A 21197-nucleotide genomic window follows, 5' to 3' on the forward strand; every position below is an offset into this window, starting at 1 on the left:
TAAATCAAATTGCGCCAGACTCTCTTTACCGATGAGTGCAGGCATGTGGTCGTAGAGAGCAGGGTGATGGGTCAACAATGTATTGGGTCGGCATCATCAATGTATGTCGGACGTCTCTTATTGCTATCGAGGGCAATTGAAGAGTTGTTCATTGGTGGGACAAGATCCCGAAACAGGTTGTCTAGCCTTACAGTCAACATTTGGGCGATGAGTTCTTGTTTCTACATGATAATGCGCAAAGACATCGCGCTCGCCTCCTGAGCATCTTCCCCCACGAAGCAGGAATCAACAAAATGGAATGGCCTATGGTATCCACTGACCTGAACTCGATCTAAACTTGCATTTCGTCGTCGAAGGACCCCTCCTCACACACTGGATGGCCTCTGGAACGCCACCGTCGAAGTGTGGGACAGGCTTCAGTTGCAACGTTTCGACCACTTGTGGACAACTTGCCAAGAAGGAGCCAAGGAAGTTATAATGCACGTGGAGGGGTGACATGATATTGAATGTAACCCAGTAGCAGTTTTGATTTCACATATATGCAGACAAAGTCGTGCACTTAGTGAAAGACTACAGGTTTTTTACCTTGCTTTACTAAGGCTTATTCTTTCATTCCCTGCTGCCCTTGAATCTAAATTCCCTGCTACCCTTGAATCCAAGTCCACACGTGTTCGCAGATAGGCAGGTCATGCAAAACTTTTTCAACAGTTTACGAGAGTATTATCTTAAATGATTATAATATAGCTTAGTGCGTCATCTATTAGGTCATGTGTATAAACTGTCAAAAAACTTTTGCTCCATCAGCATATTTGGGAACGTGTAATGGCTGAAGTTCAGGGATACGGTGTGCTCATGCAATATCGTCCTGAAAGACGAACACATCGCCGAAATATTGATTGCAGGACAGGAAAAAGGGCTCTGAGATGTTGTCACTATACTGCACAGCCCACAAATTACCCTCGATAGCGATGGGAGGCGTCTTTTATCTGTCTGTGATACCGACCCAGATCATGGCTGAGCCACCTCCCTCCTGAAGTCCGCAGCTCGTGGTCTCGCGGTCGCGTTCTCGCTTCCCGAGCACGGGGTCCCGGGTTCGATTCCCAGCTGGGTCAGGGATTTTCACCTGCCTCGAGCTGACTGGGTGTTTGCGTTGTCATCATTTCATCATCATTCATGAAAATGACGAGATTGGACTGAGCAAAGGTTGGGAATTAGCAAGGGCGCCGATAACCGCGCAGTTGTGCGCCCCACAAACCAAACATCATCATCATCATCATCATCATCCCTGCTGAACCCGGTAAAATGCTTGCTCGAGACGTGCATTGGTAGCTTACCACCTGCACACTGTTCTACGATGACCATATGTCCTCAGAAAAATTCTGAACTCATCTGTGATGAGAACCCATCGCATGTGTCCAATTTTAATTCTAGATGTTCCCTTGTCGACCACCTCCACGTAACACGGTGCTAGAGGGTATTTACTGGTGTTCGTAGAGGTCACGTGGATCGTGTGGACACGGCTGCATCAGTCCTGCCAGTTGAATCCACAACGTCAATACGCAGTATTTTTCTTGTGGTAAAGGAAAATTTAATATCTTGCTGGCAGAGCCAGTAGAGATGCAGCACAAGCCAGGACTAGGGAAAGCTAGGAAAGAACCATCCCAGTGATTGCTTAAAGCAGTTCTGGGAAACAATGGAAAACCTATATGTGTGTGGTCAGGTGGGGATACGAACTGTCCTTCCGACTCTGAGTCCAGTGTGTTATTTGTGTCCCTGCTACGACAGCCATCGTCTCTCACTGGAAAACGGTAAAGAAAGCCGAATCCTATCATGTGCATTCGTTTGTTAGCCTGCAGCAATTAGCGGACATTCTTCATAAGAGTTTGCCCCACCACGTCATTCCCTCTGTGTCAGATAGTTCTGAAGAACACTTCACGAGCACGCTTGTGTCACCCCTTAGGTTAGCTAACTTCGATCTTTCATGGAGAACATTCGGAACCCCGTTTGGCGTGAGTTTCACGGTATGGACTCACCTTCAACCATTCTCCACGAGATGAGTTGTAAGTGGTTATTCAGGAACACTACCCAACGCCTTCGGTGTCCCGCGCAGGCCGAGAAACTAAACGTGGTATTCGCCGTCGCGGCGAAAGATGGTGCTACATGCGACTAGACTGATGTTAAGTTAATAATTGACTAAGGTGTTCTCCTAAGGTTATATTTTAATCAGCTGCGTATTTCTGAGCTATGAATTTTTTTAATAGGTTGTAAACTACTTTCAAGTGTGTCTCAAGATGTAAAGAAGCTGCTGGCATCCTGTGTGTTAGTACACTTGTGCGGACAGAGAGAGTTTCTGTTTAATTCTTCTCGGTATTAAACCGCAAAAAGATGAATCAACATTTCAGCTTCTTCAATAGTGACCAAAAAGTTCGTTCATCATTTTTACTATGACGCAGTCTACAATCCAGGAAAATATTACGGTGACAACTTCTTATTAATTGCACTCGAGACTGTACAAATTCAATAAATATGGTATCTTCTGAGTGATTATAATTGTGTGTGTAGTCAATTCACATCTATAGTTCGCAAGTCACCTTGTAGTGTGAGGTGAAGGGTACTTCTTACATCACAAATATTTTCCTCGATCCTTTTCCATTTGCGAATAGTAAACGGGATGAACGACTATTGATAGTGTCTCTTTCTGAGCTCTAATTTCTCTCATATTTTCATCACCATTTCGCGGAATATGTGTGGCATGCACTAGCACGTTTCTGGAGTTTTTGGAATGCACTTTATCGAAATTTTAACAGTGAACCTCTTCGTGATACACAACCCTTCCCTCGTATGTATTCACTGGAGCTCGACGAGCATTCCCATAACGTTCTATCGCTTATTAAACGAATCTGTGACGAAATTTGCCTGTCTTATTTTGATCATCTCTATCTCCATTAGCAGTCCTCCAGACTGAGAAGCAATACTCAAGAACCGGCAACACGAGTTTTTGTGAGCCACTTCTTTTGTAGATGAATTCAATTTCTTTAGGGTTCTTCCAATGAATTCCAGCCTGGTACCTACTTTACGACAATTGATTTTATGTTGTCGTTCCCGTTTAGATGGCTCCGGACGATAACTCACAGATATTTCATGGTTTTTGCTGTTTCCAGTGATCTATCGCCAATAGTGTAATCGAATAGTTATAGGTCATTCTGCCAATTTATTCAAATCAAAAATGGCTCTGAGCTCTATGGGACTTAACATCTGAGGTCATCAGTCCCCTAGAACTTAGAACTACTTAAACCTAACTAAGGACATCACACACATCCATGCCCGAGGCAGGATTCGAGCCTGCGACCGTAGAGGTCGCGTGGTTCCAGACTGAAGCGCCTAAAACCACTCGGCCACTCCGGCCGGCTGCCAATTTATTCACAATACGTTACATTTATTTGCACTGTATATCAAATGTTAATTGTTGCTCCAAGTGTTGATCCTCTGCCAGTCTTCCTACATTTCAATATCGCTTTCTCCCTTTGCAAGTTTCGTGACACATAGCTGAAAAGGCTTACGTAGTTTCCGAAGTTATTCACCATATCATTTTTATATGTAAGGCTCGCGAGGGATATTCCCAAAGTTATTTCTACATCTGACTATTTGAGCCCGTTATGAAAGAAGGAATCTACATCTACCTCTACATCTACGCAGATACTCCGCAAGCCAACGTACAGTGCGTGGTGGAGGGTACCCTGTACCACTACTTTTCATTTCCCCTCCTGTTCCACTCGCAAATAGAGCGAGGGAAAAATGACTGTCTTACGCCTCCATATGAACTCTAATTTTTCATATCTTATCTTCTTGATCCTTACACGAGGTGTATATTGGCGGCAGTAGAGTCGTTTGGCAGTCAGGTTCAGATGCCAGTTCTCTAAATTTTCTCAATAGCGTTCGTCGAAAAGAGCATCGCCATACCTCCAGAGATTCACATTCGAGTTCCCAAAGCATCTCCGCAACACTTACGTGTTGTTCGAACCTACCGGTAACAAATCTTGGAGCCCGCCTCTGAATTGCTTCGATGTCTTCCTTCAATACGACCTGGTACGGACCCCAAACACTCGAACAGTACTCAAGACTAGGTCACACCAGCGTGCTGTATGCGGTCTCCTTTACATATGAACCACTCTTTCCTAAAATTCTCCCAATAATCCGAAGTCTACCACTTGCCTTCCCAACAACAATTTTCACACGCTCGTTCCATCTCATATCGCTTTGCAACGTTACACCCAGTTACTTAAACGACTTGATTATGTTAAGCACTATAGTAGTAATAATGTATCCGAACATTGAAAGTTTGTTCTTCCTATTCATCCGTATTAACTTACATTTTTCCACATTTAGAGCTAGCTGCCATTCATTACAGAAATTTTTTCCAAGTCGTCTTGTATCTTCCTACAGTCATTCCACTTCGACACCTTACCGTACAACACTACTTCATCAGCAAACAACCGCAGATTGCTGCCCTGTCCGCCAAATCATTCATGTATATAGAGAACAACAGTGGTCCTATCACATTTCCCTGGGGCGCTCCTGACGATAGCCTTGTCTCTGATGAACACTCACAGTCGAGGACAACATACTGAATTCTGTTATTGAAGAAGTCTTTGAGCCACTCACATATCTGTGAACTTATTCCATATGGTCGTACCTTCGTCGGCGACGAGGTGACTGAGATGGAGCACAAGCTCGGATTAAGAAACGATGAGGATGCAAATCGCTTTATGCCTTCTCAGACGAGCCATCTCGACACTTGCCTTACGCCATTTAGGGTAGTCGTGGAAAACATAAATTTGAATGGCTGAACGAGAATTTGAAACGCTGTCTCTCTAGATCGAGTAACGCGTCTTTTCACAGTATCACATCGCCTTGTGTTATGAACGACGCATATCGTTGTATCTGTTAGGAAGTCCTAAATAAAGTCAAAAAGGTGGTCCGATATACTGTAAACTCGCATTTTATTCACTAAGAGACAATGTTAAACTATATCGAGTGCCTTCTGAGACTCAAGGAATACGTCATTAACGTGGAATACGTTACCAGAGGCCCTCTGAACGTATAGAGGAGTGGAGTTTCACAAGTTATCTCTTTACGAAACCAATGTTGATTAGTGTGGAGTAGATTTTCATTCTCCAAAAAAGTTACCCGAACAGCTCCGTAATTCTGTAACAGACTGACGTCAGCGATAAAGACTATAATTATCTGTCTGCCCGACGAACCTTCTTGAAAACGAGTATGACCTTGCTTTTTTCTAATCGCCTGGAACATTTTGTTGCTATTGAGACTTACGATAAACTGGTGCCGAAGAGAAAACAAATTCTTTCGCATAATCGGTATAGAATCGTACATGAATCTCATCAGCTCCCGATTTCGTTCCTCTGTCGATTTTGAGTGATATTAGTTGATGTTCTGATACATCCCCATGCGATTATGAAGAATTCGGTCCTTCAAAAAAGGCCTTGAAAGGTTGACGGCTCCTGTCGGGCAAGGATGTGCAACAAGCAGTTACGGACCTCTTCACGCAGCAAGAAACTGTGATTTACCAAACGGGTATCTTCAAAATGGTGCTTCGGTGGGATGATTGCCTCACTGCTCACGTGAATTTTGCCTGATTGGAATACCGATTCTGGATTGCACGGCCCTAGAACGGAAACTTTTTGATCGCCCCTTATACAGTCTCCTGCGTCAAACGATGGGTGAGCGTGATGTGGGACAGAGGGAAACGGAAAGAGAAAAGGTAATAAATCAGTGTAAATAACCTTCAAAACTACAACGTTAAGTCACAAACTGGCTATTTGGACCTTGGTTTGTAGAGAGAAACATCGCATAGCTTGAAGCAGGTCACACACAGGCTGTTGTCCGACCAGCAGTGTGCTACAAATTGGCATTTTAAGCCTTAAATAAAAGTTTCAAACATCAGCAATGTACACTTTAGGAAAGTATAAGGCCTTCTAAGACTGACAGAGTTGTTCTTTATGGATAAATCACGTTTCCGGTTGCAGATAAATTTCCGTGCTACATTCGTCTGCAGGGAAATTACTGGAGCCGGCCGGTGTGGCCGTGCGGTTCTAGGCGCGTCAGTTTGGAACCGCGTGACCGCTACGGTCGCAGGTTCGAATCCTGCCTCGGGCATGGATGTGTGTGATGTCCTTAGGTTAGTTAGGTTTAATTAGTTCTAAGTTCTAGGCGACTGATGACCTCAGAAGTTAACTCCCATAGTGCTCAGAGCCATTTGAACCATTTTTGAAATTACTGGCTAGTACAACTCCGGGAATATCGTGGAAGTACACCAGTCGGGTGGTTGCGTGGACGCATGTTGGATCGGCATACGGAGTTGCACACTTTCGTAGGTGTTCAGATACGTGTTGTTAACCCCTTGAGGTACTGCAGCCATGTGCGCGACGTTTCAAAGATACGGTTGGTTCAGATTGCGTTGTGGACGGTAAACTCATCTTCTCCGGTAGATGATTTTCTCGCAGGCTAGATATTCTTTGGAAAGAGTTGCCATGGAAATTTCCGGATATGAATTTCACACAGCAAGGCTACGATGCTCCTGCGAGACGACTCGCAGCTCATTGTCCATCTTCCAAAACGTCTTCAGATCTCTATACAGGTCTTTCTTAAGAACGCGATCGACTGCCAATAGACCTTTTGAACCACTTCACAGAGCGCGTCTCACGGGGCTGCTCCTGTGGATTGTTTTGTTGTTCAAATTCAAATGGTTCAAATGGCTCCGAGCACTATGGGACTTAACATCTGTGGTCATCAGTCCCCTAGAACTTAGAACTACTTAAACCTAACTAACCTAAGGACATCACACACATCCATGCCCGAGGCAGGATTCGAACCTGCGACCGTAGCGGTCACGCGGTTCCAGACTGAAGCGCCTAGAACCGCACGGCCACTACGGTCGGCAGTTTTGTTGTCATTACTTACTTAAATGTGATCCTTCTATTTTTGTAATTTTTGGAAATAAATGTTTTGGATAATGTTATGTGCTAAATGCCTAGATTACCTTGTTATTCAATCATTTCGAGACCATGTTTCTTCGTTGTTTTTTCAATTAACATTAATTTGGTACATACGTTAATGGCGGACTGTAACTGCAATCACTACATGATGAAAATCTCCCACAGTTTTAAATATGTAACTAATGAGTACATTAAAATGAATCTTAGCTGTAACTGGTCGCTGTTATATGAACTAAAATATGTTTATGTTTGTTACACCAAGCATGGCAGATTGAAGATCCAATAGGGTTTGAATGATTTACAAGGACGTTATCTGAGCATCTCCTATAGTTCCTTAGTACTTACTGAGTCGGCGATTACAACGCTAGCAGCACGTCTCACAAGGAACTCCTTGAGTGCGAGATGGCAAAAGGCCAATGATGTTTCGGCATTCGACGCCCCACACATTCGCCACTGTGTAACCACAATACTGTCTGCTAACAGCAGCACGGGGTGGGACTGACGGTATCCAATTGTGAGAACAGCGTAAGGCTTTGAAGCATAGTTGAACGGCTTAATCGACGAGTACCTCACAACAGTGCTAGTGGTGTTGGTACAAAGCAGAGCAATGGCAACTATAAACAATGTGGCCAATTATTTTATGGAGGATTTTGAAGAAAAAGCACTACAGTCAGGCACTCTCAAACCCTCTTGTTTTCTGTTGTATGTGGATGAAACATTCGTGGTGTGGCCACGTGGACTTGATAATCTACCTAAGTTTCTTCAGCATCTGAATTCGCTCCATCCGAATATAAACTTCAGAATGGAAGTGGAAAAACATGGTGCTTTACCTTTTCTTGAATACTTGGTACGAGGGAAAGCAGATGGAACCTTGGGACACAGCGTCTACCGCAAGCCAAAGCATAAAGATATATACCTGCAGGCCACCGAGCGAGATGGCGCAGTGGTTAGCACACTGGACTCGCATTCGGGAGGACGACGGTTCAATCCCGTCTCCGGCCATCCTGGTTTAGGTTTTCCGTGATTTCCCTAAATCGCTTCAGGCAAATGCCGGGATGGTTCCTTTGAAAGGGCACGGCCGATTTCCTTCCCCATCCTTCCCTCACCCGAGCTTGCGCTCCGTCTCTAATGACCTCGTTGTCGACGGGACGTTAAACACTAATCTCCTCCTCCACCTGCAGGCCACAAGCTGCCATCATCCCACACAATGCGGTAGTGCATTACGTACGTTAGTTCATAGAGCACATGTGGTATCTGATCCTGAGAGCCTGTCGAGTGAAATATAACATTTGAAGACAGTGTTTCGACAAAAGCATTTCTGAGAGACAGATACGTAATGCATTCAGGCCCAGGCGAGTTCAATCTATGGAGCAGAATGAAGATACGAAGACACCCACCACTTTGGCCTTTTTGCCGTATTTTGGTGCTATGTCGTCAAGAAGCGGAAGAGTCCTCGGAAGATATGGAATTAAGTGTGTTTTTCAGTCATCTGCAAAACTGAGAAACCTGTTGGGTTCGGTTAAGGATGACCTTGGCCTGAGGAAATGTGGTGTGTACAAGATTCCTTGTAAGTGTGGGGCAGCGTATATAGGCCAGACATGCGGCACAGTACAAGAACGCTGCGATGAACATCAGCGTCTTACACGCCTTCGTCAACCGGAAAAGTCGGCAACTGCGGAACACTCTCTGAATACAGGACATCTTATGATTTATGAAAAGACGGAAGTTTTATCCCCGGCATCATCTTTCTGCGATTGCGTCATTAAGGAAGCAACAGATATCCGTGCAGCCGATAATCTCACAACAAGGATACGGGATTTCAACTGAGCACAGCCTGGAACCCTGCATTGGCTGCTATTAAATCACGACGCGAAGATCAAGATTCTTCGATAACAGGCCCGTCATAACACTGGTCTAGTACGCCCGTTGTGAGTAACGTCTGGCCGCAGTGTTGACAAACGCAGCGTACAGCGCACGTGCGGGAGAGCCGTTCTGCGATTTTCGGCAGAGGGAGTGTGAATAGGGCAAATCATTGCGCATGCGCGATTTTCGCGGCTGCGCATTCTTCGCGCGCGTATTCTATAAACGGGGCGTCGACGTGCGGATACCGTCAGTCGTACCTAGCTACGAGCAAGGTTGAACAACCTGAAGATGTTGGACAGTTGCTCCGAGGAAATATTGTGGAATTTGCACGACGTGAAGACTATTTAGAACACATCTGCCGGGAAAGCTTGAAGAGTCACAACTATAAACAACGTAAACATTGCTTTATATCTATAATAGTAATTTCCGAAGTTGACATTTCGTCAGAAAAGAACCCAAGGGATTTCGCAGAGTGAGAAAGAAGGGGGAGATAAAATATTAGCGTTTCTGCAAGATGAGTCAGTGGAATGTGTGGTGTTGTATACGCTCGACTGTACGGACAAACTGTATGAGGAGCACAGCGATGAAGGTACGTGCTTAACGAGTGAAAGGGGTATTGAAACAATTGTCGAACCATGTCGTTCATCATCCTTGTCGAACAGGGTGCAGAAATCCCGTCTCCAGTGAAACGTAGTACAGGCCAATGGTAGACAAGGCGCACTTGTTACAAAGCTGGTATCCGCGCGGTTCAAAGATGCTCGATACAATTTGTAGCATGTGCATAATAGTGACCAACTACGTTACGCACATCAAACTGCGCGTGACATAGATTATAGTGATTTCAAGCAGAATAGTGGATGGATGTATAACTTCAAACAGTGCTACAGAACTGGAAGACGTTAAAGATAACGAAATTTCAAGCAAATCGTGAATTTAACGATGCGCAGCAAACTGCGGAATTAGCCCAAAAATTTGTAGATGAGATAAAGAAACATATCCCTTCGTTCAGTATGGAATTTATTTTCAACTCCGACCAATCAGAATTTGAAGAGGAAATTTATATTAAAGGAACCCTGGAAATTATAGGTAGCAGAGAGATGTATCAAGGTCAGCTAACATCAATGCCTTAACCAATTCGTATATAATTATGCCGACTGTTAGTCTGGATGGTAAATTGGCTGGGAAGCTTTTTACCGTGCCGCGAGAAGTTGTAGGTGCTCAGCTCCCTACAATTCTTTTTCGTACGCGTCATCTTGCAGGGGCAGTAGGCAATATTGGCGTCACGGCAACCAAGCATGGGAAAATGGGCTTAAGAAAACTGCAGCTATGGTATGAGTACTGCTTTTGGCCGATATTTGGTCAAAATGAGTTGCTTTTGCTTGATTCCTAGTCTACGTATAAAAATCATATTCCTTTAGAGCAAACCATCCCTCCTCCTGAAAAAAGAGTGTGATTTTACAATTCATACCACCTGGAACCAATAGACAAATTCAGCCTCTGGATGTTATTTTTTCCGTGCCTATAAAAAATATTATCGCACTATTTGCAGCTACACCTTTAAGGATAGCCAGTTTCACTATAAGCTCCACGACATACTGTTTCGCATTCGGTTGCATTCCATCAGTTCTCATCACCCCGTTACACCAATATTATTCTACATACATTCCTTAAGAGTGGATGCCTAACTGAACGGCCTTCACGGTTTGCAACTCCCAAGCAGTTCGCCTTCTATCTTGATGGTGCGAACCTTTGTGATCAATGTGGCGCACCATTCTTCATTCGGTGTGCATGATGCAAGTTAATGGTTTGTTTTGAACATTTCTGGAACATTCGTTTTGTAAATAACGAATATTTCTGTGCTTGCTGCGGATGATGGCCACGTAGATAAACTTGTTATTTCTTGAATGTCGACGATGTTCATTTTGTGAAGTGTAATACATACATCTCATAGAAGGTTGATCTCATATTTCTGTCGCCCTCCCGATAAACGTCGCTAGTCATTAGCAGATAACGTTTACCTGTCATAATTGTTAACACAACACTTTCAAAATGAGCCTTATTAAAGACTGAACTTTTGACCTCACATTCAAGGGGTTCCTTGTCAGAATTCCTTCAGTAGAATACGCTGCAGTCGATTTCCTGCACTGATGGAATCCCAGTAAGTGCAGGTGGTCCAGTCGACTTCTATGAAAGTGATTTTAGCAAGAGAGAAAGTGCATTGATTAAGATATTTAACTAGCGTTAGTTAAGAATGAAATTTAACTCCCTGGTCGTGTCGTGATCTGCGATAGCAGCCGCCAGTGTGGGAAAAATCGAGTGCGAAACCATAAGCGCGAACAAACGGTATAGAAGGGATCTCTCATTTGGTGAGAATGAAATGCGTTTCGCAGACCTCTTATTGATCATTGCACGACGTATTTTTCGAAGTGGAAGCGCTTTTACAAGCTGCTGTGTAATTCACCAACCTATACCACATTTCAAATAATAAAGTAAGCCATGTCGTAGAGAATCTTCCACTGACCACCATAATGTGGTACGTACAATGACTCCCTTTGCATGGGACTATTAAAATTGTTTTACGTTCAAGGACTACTTGAAGCAGCGTTCTCGCTTCCGGCGCCCAGGTTCCCGGGTTCGATTCCCGGCGGGGTCAGGGATTTTCTCTGCCTCGTGATGACTGGGTGTTGTGTGATGTCCTTAGGTTAGTTAGGTTTAAGTAGTTCTAAGTTCTAGGGGACTGATGACCATAGATGTTAAGTCCCATAGTGCTCAGAGCCAATTGAACCATTTGACTACTTGAAAAATTGAATCTGCGGCGTAATATGCACAACATAAACAGGCTACGCTAACGCCGTGTGGCTGTGTCATGAAGCTCTGTCAACACCTGAACAGAGAATAATTTTCCTGACACGTTCAGTATGTATTGACAATACAAAGAATATTTTTGGGACCATAAATACTGCTCGCAAAATTTTCTCATATTGACAATGCATCAGTAAGTAACCTCAGACTCTCAGTATATTGACGGTTCGACATTATTATTGAACTGCCCGCCTCGATAGCTGAGTGGTCAGAGTAACGGCTTGCCGACCTACAGGCTCGGGTTCGTTTCCCGGCTGGGTCGGGGATTTTTCTCCCCTGAGGGACTGGGTGTTGTGTTGTCTTCGTCATCATTATCTCTATCCGGCGCGCAGGTCGCCTAATGTGGCGTCGAATGTCAAAAGACCTGCACCACGGCGGCCGGACCTGCCCCGTAAGGGGCCTCCCGGCCAATGGCGGCAGACGCTCATTTCCATTTCCATTATTATTGAACTTGTAAGAAAGTCTTTAAACGATGGGCCTCTGTTGGTCACTTAGAGATTTGCAATGACACAGCTGCATCAGACCAGGTATATAAGCACGTGTTCGCTGTCTTCCACTCGTCTAAACTCATAACAGAGTAGGCTTCTAGGCCTGGGAACGCTGAGCAAAGGCATTCCAGCAGAGGAACCTCCAGCAAAGCTGAAGTAACAACAGTAACCCCTCCCCCCATCAACAGTCAAACGCCTTACAGGGCAGAATTGTTAATATTTTTATACTAGAAAAGGCAAGGAAACCTTCATCGGAGCGCCTCACACGGGGAAACGGGCACACTTCGGATAGTTCCGTGATGCTGTCGGAAATCCGTTACACGGGACTGGCCCCGTATCACCACCCAAAGGGAAGATGGAAAGATGGAGAATACAGATCCTAGCCTGTAAAACCCCGTGTTTTTTCCAGACAGTTCTCTCAGAGCCATTCATAAGTGCGACGAACCTGTGACAGTCAATTTCCGACCGCTGGTGTAGAATTTCGCATTTTTGCGTCGTGCTTTACCGTAGTTAGCATTGGCAGTACAATATCTCTCGTACGGTTTCAATTTTTTGCGCAGTTCCTCTGAACCACCTACGTATTTCTTGTATAGCTGCTTATGATCAAAAATAGAAAATACGTAACTACTGAACTTCAGTGTTGGTTACTTAATATTTCTGTTTTATCGAAGACTTTCTCAGTTATCCGAGTCCAGTACAAGTGTCTCTACCATAGGACTCATAGCCACCTCAATTTTCAACATTAAAATTACACCAAATATGTGTTGATCACTCGTAACGCCTAAAGGTGACACACAGATCTTCCTGTTACAAGATTCGGCTACCCTGATATTGGTTTTCTAGGTTCATCCGTAATATTTCTGGGATAAGTCATTCTTCTGAAGTTCTGCAGGAGAATGAGTTCTCAGTTTCTGATTATCTCGGTGCCAACGCTGCATTAAAGTGTACATAGATTTCATCTTGCATTATACACATAAAAAGTGAAGTGTCATCCATTACACAAATCAGAAACTTTCTTCATACTAAGTTGTTATTCCGTGCAATTAAAATAATGCTTTCAGTTATTGGACGCCGGAATTAGGCCTAACTATCACTGCGTGCGTGAAACAGATTGAAGTTATTGTGCCGGCCGGAGTGGCCGTGCGGTTCTGGGCGCTACAGTCTGGAACCGAGCGACCGCTACGGTCGCAGGTTCGTTTCCTGCCGCGGGCATGGATGTGTGTGATGTCCTTAGGTTAGTTAGGTTTAATTAGTTCTAAGTTCTAGGCGACTGATGACCTCAGAAGTTAAGTCGCATAGTGCTCAGAGCCATTTGAACCATTTTTTGAAGTTATTGTATTAAGAGTCCAAAAAGAAAACAATCAATTAAAATGATCATTCTTTAAGTTACAATGAATACAGACTATGAGCTGTAGAAACTCAGGAGATGTATGGTACAGGCATAAAGAAGCTCGCTGCTTAGAGTGGATATGGAAACGGGAGGATTGACCTATACTGTACTTCTCCGAGAGTGAGGTAGCAACTTGACAACTCTGTGTCATCTACTCGGACCGTGATGTAACGGCGTCTGTTCGCCATTGTCCTCTTCATACACAAGTATGACTTGCGTTACGTGCAGTTACACTTATTTACATCACAACAACAAAAAATAACAATTTAAAAATATGTATGTGTCTCATGTGATTAAATTAAACCAAACTGTAGAGCACGCGACGAGATGAAATAACCATGAAAGATTCCGTCTAAAACAGTGCCATTATGCCCGAACATAAAATGTGCCGAAACGTATAATACAAATTCGGCAAGTAATGTCATTACATAGATTGATTGACATATAGTGCACACAGTATGTGTAATCCTGTTGATGCCGGTGTCTGTAAGCGCAGTGGGGAATGAATGGTATTAGAATCATTGGACGAAAATTAGTCACCCCTAGAGAAATCATTACACGTCACATATAATGTCGTGTAATTCCGCTCCTAGACTTGATAACCGCCAGGACTGAATTAGAAAATGAGACTAGAAGGCTATGCAAGTACGTCGCATACAGGTTAATTGGTTCAAATGGCTCTGAGCACTATGGGACTTAACTTCTGTGGTTTCACCGCCAGACACCACACTTGCTAGGTGGTAGCCTTTAAATCGGCCGCGGTCCATTAGTATACGCCGGACCCGCGTGTCGCCACTGTCAGTGATTGCAGACCGAGAGCCGCCACACGGCAGGTCTAGAGAGACTTACTAGCACTCGTCCCAGTTGTACAGCCGACTTTGCTAGCGAAGCTACACTGACAAATACGCTCTCATTTGCCGAGACGATAGTTAGCATAGCCTTCAGCTACGTCATTTGCTACGACCTAGCAAGGCGCCAGTATCATTTAATATTTATCTATGGATGCCTGTACCGTCAGACCGATGTTCTCCAATTGTGGATTAAAGTTCAGTATTCCAAGAGCTTCGTACTTTATTTATTAGACTCAACTCCTTTAACTGTTCCAGACCTCACGCCAGTCTGCGTGAGCTTATAGCGTGCATTTCGGCCTCCTCTAGCTACACGGTGTTGGCTCTTCTGCCAACACATCAACTTCTGAGGTCATCAGTCCCCTAGAACTTAGAACTACTTAAACCTAACTAACCTAAGGACATCACACACATCCATGCCCGAGGCAGGATTCGAACCTGCGACCGTAGCGGTCGCGCGGTTCCAGACTGAAGCGCCTAGAACCGCTCGGCCACCCCGGCCGGCACAGGTTAATTCTCTCGCTGAGGATTTGATAGCACAGTGACACTAAATTGCGTCGATGCCGGTGACGGTGTTCTACTCTCTGTGCTGACATGTCCTACAGATATTCTATGGCGTTCAAGTCAGGTAATTTTGCACGCCGGTCGAGATTTAATAGGGTGGAGAAGTGTTCAGAAAAGCAGTCACATAGTCTTCCAACCCAATGAACTTTGCTGTTGTCTTTATATGCCAGTGTGAGCAATGGCCTCTTGCGGAGTGAACGACTCTGTGTTTATTTGCACGCTGTTCGCGTTACAATGTTCTCTCGCTAACAGATTAGGAAGGAAATTCTTTCACGGCTGCAGCGCTTTCTATCGGGTTGGAAGTGGTTTTGACTCACAAACCATGAAACGCGTTCCTGGTCGCTCTGTCACGATCTTTCTCCAACCACAATTTCGACGTCGTGTTTCGCGGCCACGTGTGTTACATCACTGCTTGCAGACACGTTGAATTATCTGCCGCGAAACACCAACAAATCCAGCAACTTCATACACCATATGGCAACGAGCACAGTCAAAAACGATTGTGCCTTTTTGCCTCGTCCTTGTATTTACCCATATTTATGTTCAATGTCCGCATGAAAAATAAATGTCTCACTGATCGCTACTGTCTTACGCTCAGGTAGGGGCAGTGATCCGTATGTAAAGCTTAATGATTCATCTGTGCGTGCGTGCCTGTGTGACAAATTTTTTGTCCGGTTCGCTTATATTTGCGAAGCTGCTCCCAGCGCATCATGAATCTAACGAAGGACTCCAACCCTTTCGACGGAATCCTAAGCATAAATATGTGGTCATGGCTTGAAAACATACAGGCTGCTTAGTAAGTTGAACTGCGTACTGTTGAAGACATTCGTCAGTGATTCGGGCCCTGCTTTGTCGAGCAGCATCATCTTGCTGGATGAAACCACTTTCCATTATTTATGCATTAGGATATACATAAGCATCCACGATACTATCACTTTACAACTACGCAGCCGCAGTTAAAGCGTGGAAGGACATGGAGGTCTGTGTATCCACCAAATCGTATGCCACTAGACACATCGTCACTGTCTCATCGGCAAACATTCCTTGAATGTAAGTTTAATAGATGGTAACGGGTGCTGGCTTCGCATCAAATCAGACCGCCTCTGGCGTGACTTTGCAAGTTAAATGAGCGCTCATCCATGTAGACAATTATTCTGCCTTCATCTGCAGAACAGTATGCGGCTACGATTCTCACTGCAAACGTTTATTCCTACGAGAAGCTGAAAGCAGTAAATATGTAGCTGGTTACATCACCTACGTACCCTTTTCACAAATACTTAAAGAATGCCCGATACTATCATTATAGGCTGTAGCGAGAACAAACCGTAGTTGCAAGAGCGTCTCATTTTTAATCTTTCCACTTCATAACAGCTAATATCGGACATTAGTGTACCTCGCAGCCATTGGCTGGCACTACCAATGCCGCTGATGAGGTAAAAATTGTTACTACAGCTTGTGGACAACAAAAGGACGCAGATTCTACCAATTTGTGTGCTTGCGATTTGCTTCCAGTCCTCGAGTGAGCCTCCCTGTATATCGTATATCTTTGTCTTATCTCTCATCACAGCACCATCTGATGATCTGCTTTCCAACATGCAGCTGCCTTCTGTGTGGTACCAAAGACAAGCAGAGTACAGTATGTCTGGTTTTCGTGCGGAAACTGAGTACTGTTGTGGCAAAAACAAATTTAATTTTCACATCAATTACTGTTATATTCTTGAATTATTGCAGTTTTATAATCTTTTTCTTAATTTACAGAAAGCTATGATTTTTATCTGTGAATAGAAAATATGATCTTTCTTGTCATACTTTCTTGTTTGGTTCAAAAAAATTTTTTTCTCACTGTTACGTCTAGATATTGTGTATCTAGCAACTACTCACAGCTTCTTTTTGAGAGCTGTCTAAATTTTTCCCCGAGACGAAACTTTTGCACCGTACGAGGTGGCACAATGGTTAGTACACTGGACGGTTCAAATCCCTGTCCGACCATCCAGATTCAGGTTTTCAGCGATGGCCCTAAATCACTCCATGTAAATGCCCGGATGGTTCCTTTGAAAAGGGGATGGCCGATTTCCTTCCCCGTTCTTCAGTAATTTGAGCTTCTGCTCCGTCTCTAATGACCTCGCTGTCGACAGTACGTTAAACTATTTTCTCCCATCTCTTCTTCCCTCCTACGAAACTTTGCATCTGTCACTGAGAGCAGAACTTTTCTGTCAAAGATTATCAGTCAAGTATACATTTCAACTCGTCACAATTTTACTCCTCTAGACTTTCACTGTTAACCATAGTGATTTCTCGTGATTTTACGCCAGAGAAAAGGATGTCATTGATATTTCTTCCACACGCTTTATTCCCGATATACAGCTGTGACTCTTAGTACCAAATCGGTTCGTCTCAGTTCATATTCTCTGTATAATGGTGTCATGAGCAAATGGGGTTTTAGAAATTCTGGCCGCGCGGGATTAGCCGAGCGGTCTTGGGCGCTGCAGTCATAGACTGTGCGGCTGGTCCCGGCGGAGGTTCGAGTCCTCCCTCGGGCATGGATGTGCGTGTTTGTCCTTAGGATAATTTAGGTTAAGTAGTGTGTAAGCTTAGGGACTGATGACCTTAGCAATTAAGTCCCATAAAGATTTCACACACATTTGATTCATTTAGAAATTCTGGAACATTTTGGGGGTCAAGAATCTGATGCACAGAGTTCCAAAAAAATGGTCCAAATGGCTCTGAGCACTATGGGACTTAATTGCTGTGGTCATCAGTCCCCTAGAACTTAGAACTACTTAAACCTAACTAACCTAAGGACACCACACACATCCATGCCCGAGCCAGGATTCGAACCTGCGACCGTAGCGGTCACGCGGTTCCAGACTGTAGCGCCTAGAACCGCACGGCCTCTCCGCCCGGCACAGAGTTCCAATAGAGTCGCTTAAATTTTTTTCTTTTCCTTTTTTTTTAAAGTGATGATACCCTTGTTGATGGCCGGCCGAAGTGGCCGAGCAGTTCTAGGCGCTACAGTGTGGAACCGCGCGACCGCTACGGTTGCAGGTTCGAATCCTGCCTCGGGCATGGATGAGTGTGATGTCCATAGGTTAGTTAGGTTTAAGTACTTCTAAGTTCAAGGGGATTGATGACCTCAGCAGTTAAGTCCCATAGTGCTCAGAGCCATTTGAACCAACCCTTGTTGATGTGAATGCTGCTCCAGCAGTGTCTGAAAACGACGATGTGAAGTTTCACAAATTTCAGGAAGCAGGGGTCTTGACTTGTTCTGAGCAGAGCAGTAAGCCCCCAGGGGCAATGGGTCACGGCTCCAACCCTGCGGGAGGCCTGGATCGTTTAACCGTCTTGGGGTAGCCGTGAACTCTATTACGGCGACGGTTAATACTGTACAGGGTTTAAAATTCCGTGCTCTCGCAGTGGGGGGCGGAGCGCTGCTTCTTAGCCGGGCGCGCGGCCGCTGTGCGGAAGGTTAGTCGTCGCGCGTCGCTCATTAATTCGTAATGCGATTAAAAGTCTACAGAGAGGGGGCCCACTGATTAAAGGCTGTCGTGGGGCCGGGCCGGATTTCCTGAGTCACCTCCGCTGAATGTCGGGATACAGCCCTATTACAGGCCGCGTCTTAAGCTGCATCATCTCCGTTTCTCGCGCCTTTCTGCCGCCCCGAGGCGTCAGCGCGCTCATTTGTCTGCTTCCACCGCCTCTCAGCAATCCTACACTCCACCTGCGGGAGAGCACGGCACTTATAAACGGTTACTCGGCATCGCAGCCATTCTATAGGCGCACTGGCCACCTCACACGGGCGGCGCGACTCGGTGCCGACCAAAGTATGCATACAAATTTCTCCTTGAAGTGAGAAGTAAATTCGGGCACCAAGTAGCTCATGAAAGAGAACAGCAATTCGTGACGAGTTTATTAAGGTTACTAGGGGGCAGTGAATCTATCGATAGTTGGAAGGAAATATTCGAAATTTACGTCTTGTAAATACACCACGAAGATGACGTGCTACAGACGCGAAATTTAACCGACGGGAAGAAGATGTTGTGATATGCAAATGATTAGCTTTTCAGAGCATTCACACAAGGTTGGCGCGCGATGGCGACACCTACAACGTGCTAACATGAGGGAAGTTTCCAACCGATTTCTCATACACACACAGCAGTTGACCGGCGTTGCTTGGTGAAACGTTGTTTTAATGCCTCGTGTAAGGAGGAGAAATGCGTACCATCACGTTTCCGGCTTTGATGAAGGTCGGATCGCACCTATCGCGATTGCGGTTTATCGTATCGCGACATTGCTGCTCCAATTGGTCGAGATCCAATGACTGTTAGCAGAATATGGAATCGGTGGGTTCATCAGGGTAATACGGAACGCCGTGCTGGATCCCAACGGCCTCGTACCACTAGCAGATGGGGACGTTTGCAAGACAACAACCATCTGCACGAACAGTTCGACGACGTTTGCAGCAGCATGGACTACCATCTCGTAGACCATGGCTGCGGTTCCCCTTGAGGCTGCATCACAGACAGGAGTGCCTGCGATGGTGTACTGAACGACGATCCTGGGTGCACGAATGGCAAAACGTCATTTTTTCGGATGAATCCAGGTTCTGATTACAGCATCATGATGGTCGCATCCGAGTTTGGCGACATCGCGGTGAACGCACATTGGAAACGTGTATTCATCATCGCCATACTGGCGTATCACTCGGCGTAATGACATGGGGTGCCATTGGTTACACGTCTCGGTCACCTCTTGTTCGCATTGACGGCACTTTGAACAGTGGACGCTACATTTCAAACGTGTTACGACCGTAGCTCTACCCTTCATGCGATCCCTGCGAAACCCTACATTTCAACAGGATAATGCACGACCGCATATTGCAGGTACTGTACGGGCCTTTCTGGATACAGAAAATGTTCGACTGCTGCCCTGGTCAGCACATTCTCCAGATCTCTCACCAATTGAAAACGTCATGTCAATGGTGGCCGAGCAACTGGCTCGTTACAATACACCAGTCACTACTCTTGATGAACTGTGGTATCGTGTTGAAGCTGCATGGGCACTGTACCTGTACACGCCACCCAAGCTCTGTTTGTTTCAATGCCCAGGCGTATCAAGGCCATCATTACGACCACAGGTGGTTGTTCTGGGTAATAATTTCTCTGGTTCGATGCACCCAAATTGTATGAAATTGTAATCACATGTCAGTTCTAGTATAATATATTTGTCCAATGAATACCCGTTAATCATCTGCATTTCTTCTTGGTGTAGCTGTTTTAATGGCCAGTACCGTAAAAAATGCCTTCTCTTGTGTGTTCTCTGGTGTGTTTTATTTCTCCCAGACACGTTTCGCGTTTTTTCACTCTAAGGCATAATCACTGGAATAGTTCTTTGCGTTTTTAGTTGGCATCTGTGTTTCCTCTCACCTGGTCACATGCTGGAGGTCGCACTACAAGAGCATGTTCTTATGTTACGAAATTTTTTCTTCCAAGTTTTCATCTTGTTTTATTTTATTGTCGTGATGCACTTCAGTTTTCTGTCAATATTTCATAGGAAACTATGATTTGCAAACCGGATGAGACACGTAGTGAGCGCGAAGTAGTTACGTTTTGAAATCAAAGTTTCCGATCAAATAGTGACAGAAAACTGACAGTTCATCACTACAATAAAAGAAAACAAGATGAAAATTTGGTAGAAAAAGTTCGCAACATAAAAACATGCTCATCTTTCATAAATAGGGTTGTAATGCACATCCAGAGCCGGCCGAGGTGGCCGAGCGGTTCTAGGCGCTACAGTCTGGAACCGCGTTTCGCTACGGTCGCAGGTTCGAATTCTGCCTCGGGCATGGCTGTGTGTGTTGTCCTTAGGTTAGTTAGGTTTATGTAGTTCAAGTTCTAGGGGACAGATGACCTCAGAAGTTAAGTCCCATAGTGCTCAGAGCCATTTTTTGCACCTCCAGAATGTGACCATGTGAGAGAAAACACAATGCCAACTAAAAATGGGAAGAACTATTTTACTGATGATGCCTCAAAGTGAAAAAAAGGTGAAAAGTGTCTGGCAGAAATAAAATACAGCGCAGCAAGAGAAGGCGTTTTCCGTTTACAAAACAAATATTTCTGTGCTTCTTGCGGAAGGGAGCCATGCAAAAAAACTCTTTATTGGATGTTTTTTG

The 21197-nt window shown here is 44.8% G+C and overlaps 1 non-coding gene across 1 annotated transcript; it reads left to right on the forward strand.

Moving 5' to 3' along the window:
* Positions 1 to 7934: 7934 nt before the first annotated feature.
* Trnaa-cgc lies at positions 7935 to 8015 on the forward strand. The gene has a single exon. It is a non-coding gene; the product is annotated as a tRNA-Ala (tRNA).
* The last annotated feature ends 13182 nt before the right edge of the window (positions 8016 to 21197 follow it).

The sequence above is a fragment of the Schistocerca americana genome, chromosome X, assembly GCF_021461395.2.
Source record: "Schistocerca americana isolate TAMUIC-IGC-003095 chromosome X, iqSchAmer2.1, whole genome shotgun sequence".
NCBI classification, from domain to species: Eukaryota; Metazoa; Arthropoda; class Insecta; order Orthoptera; family Acrididae; genus Schistocerca; species Schistocerca americana.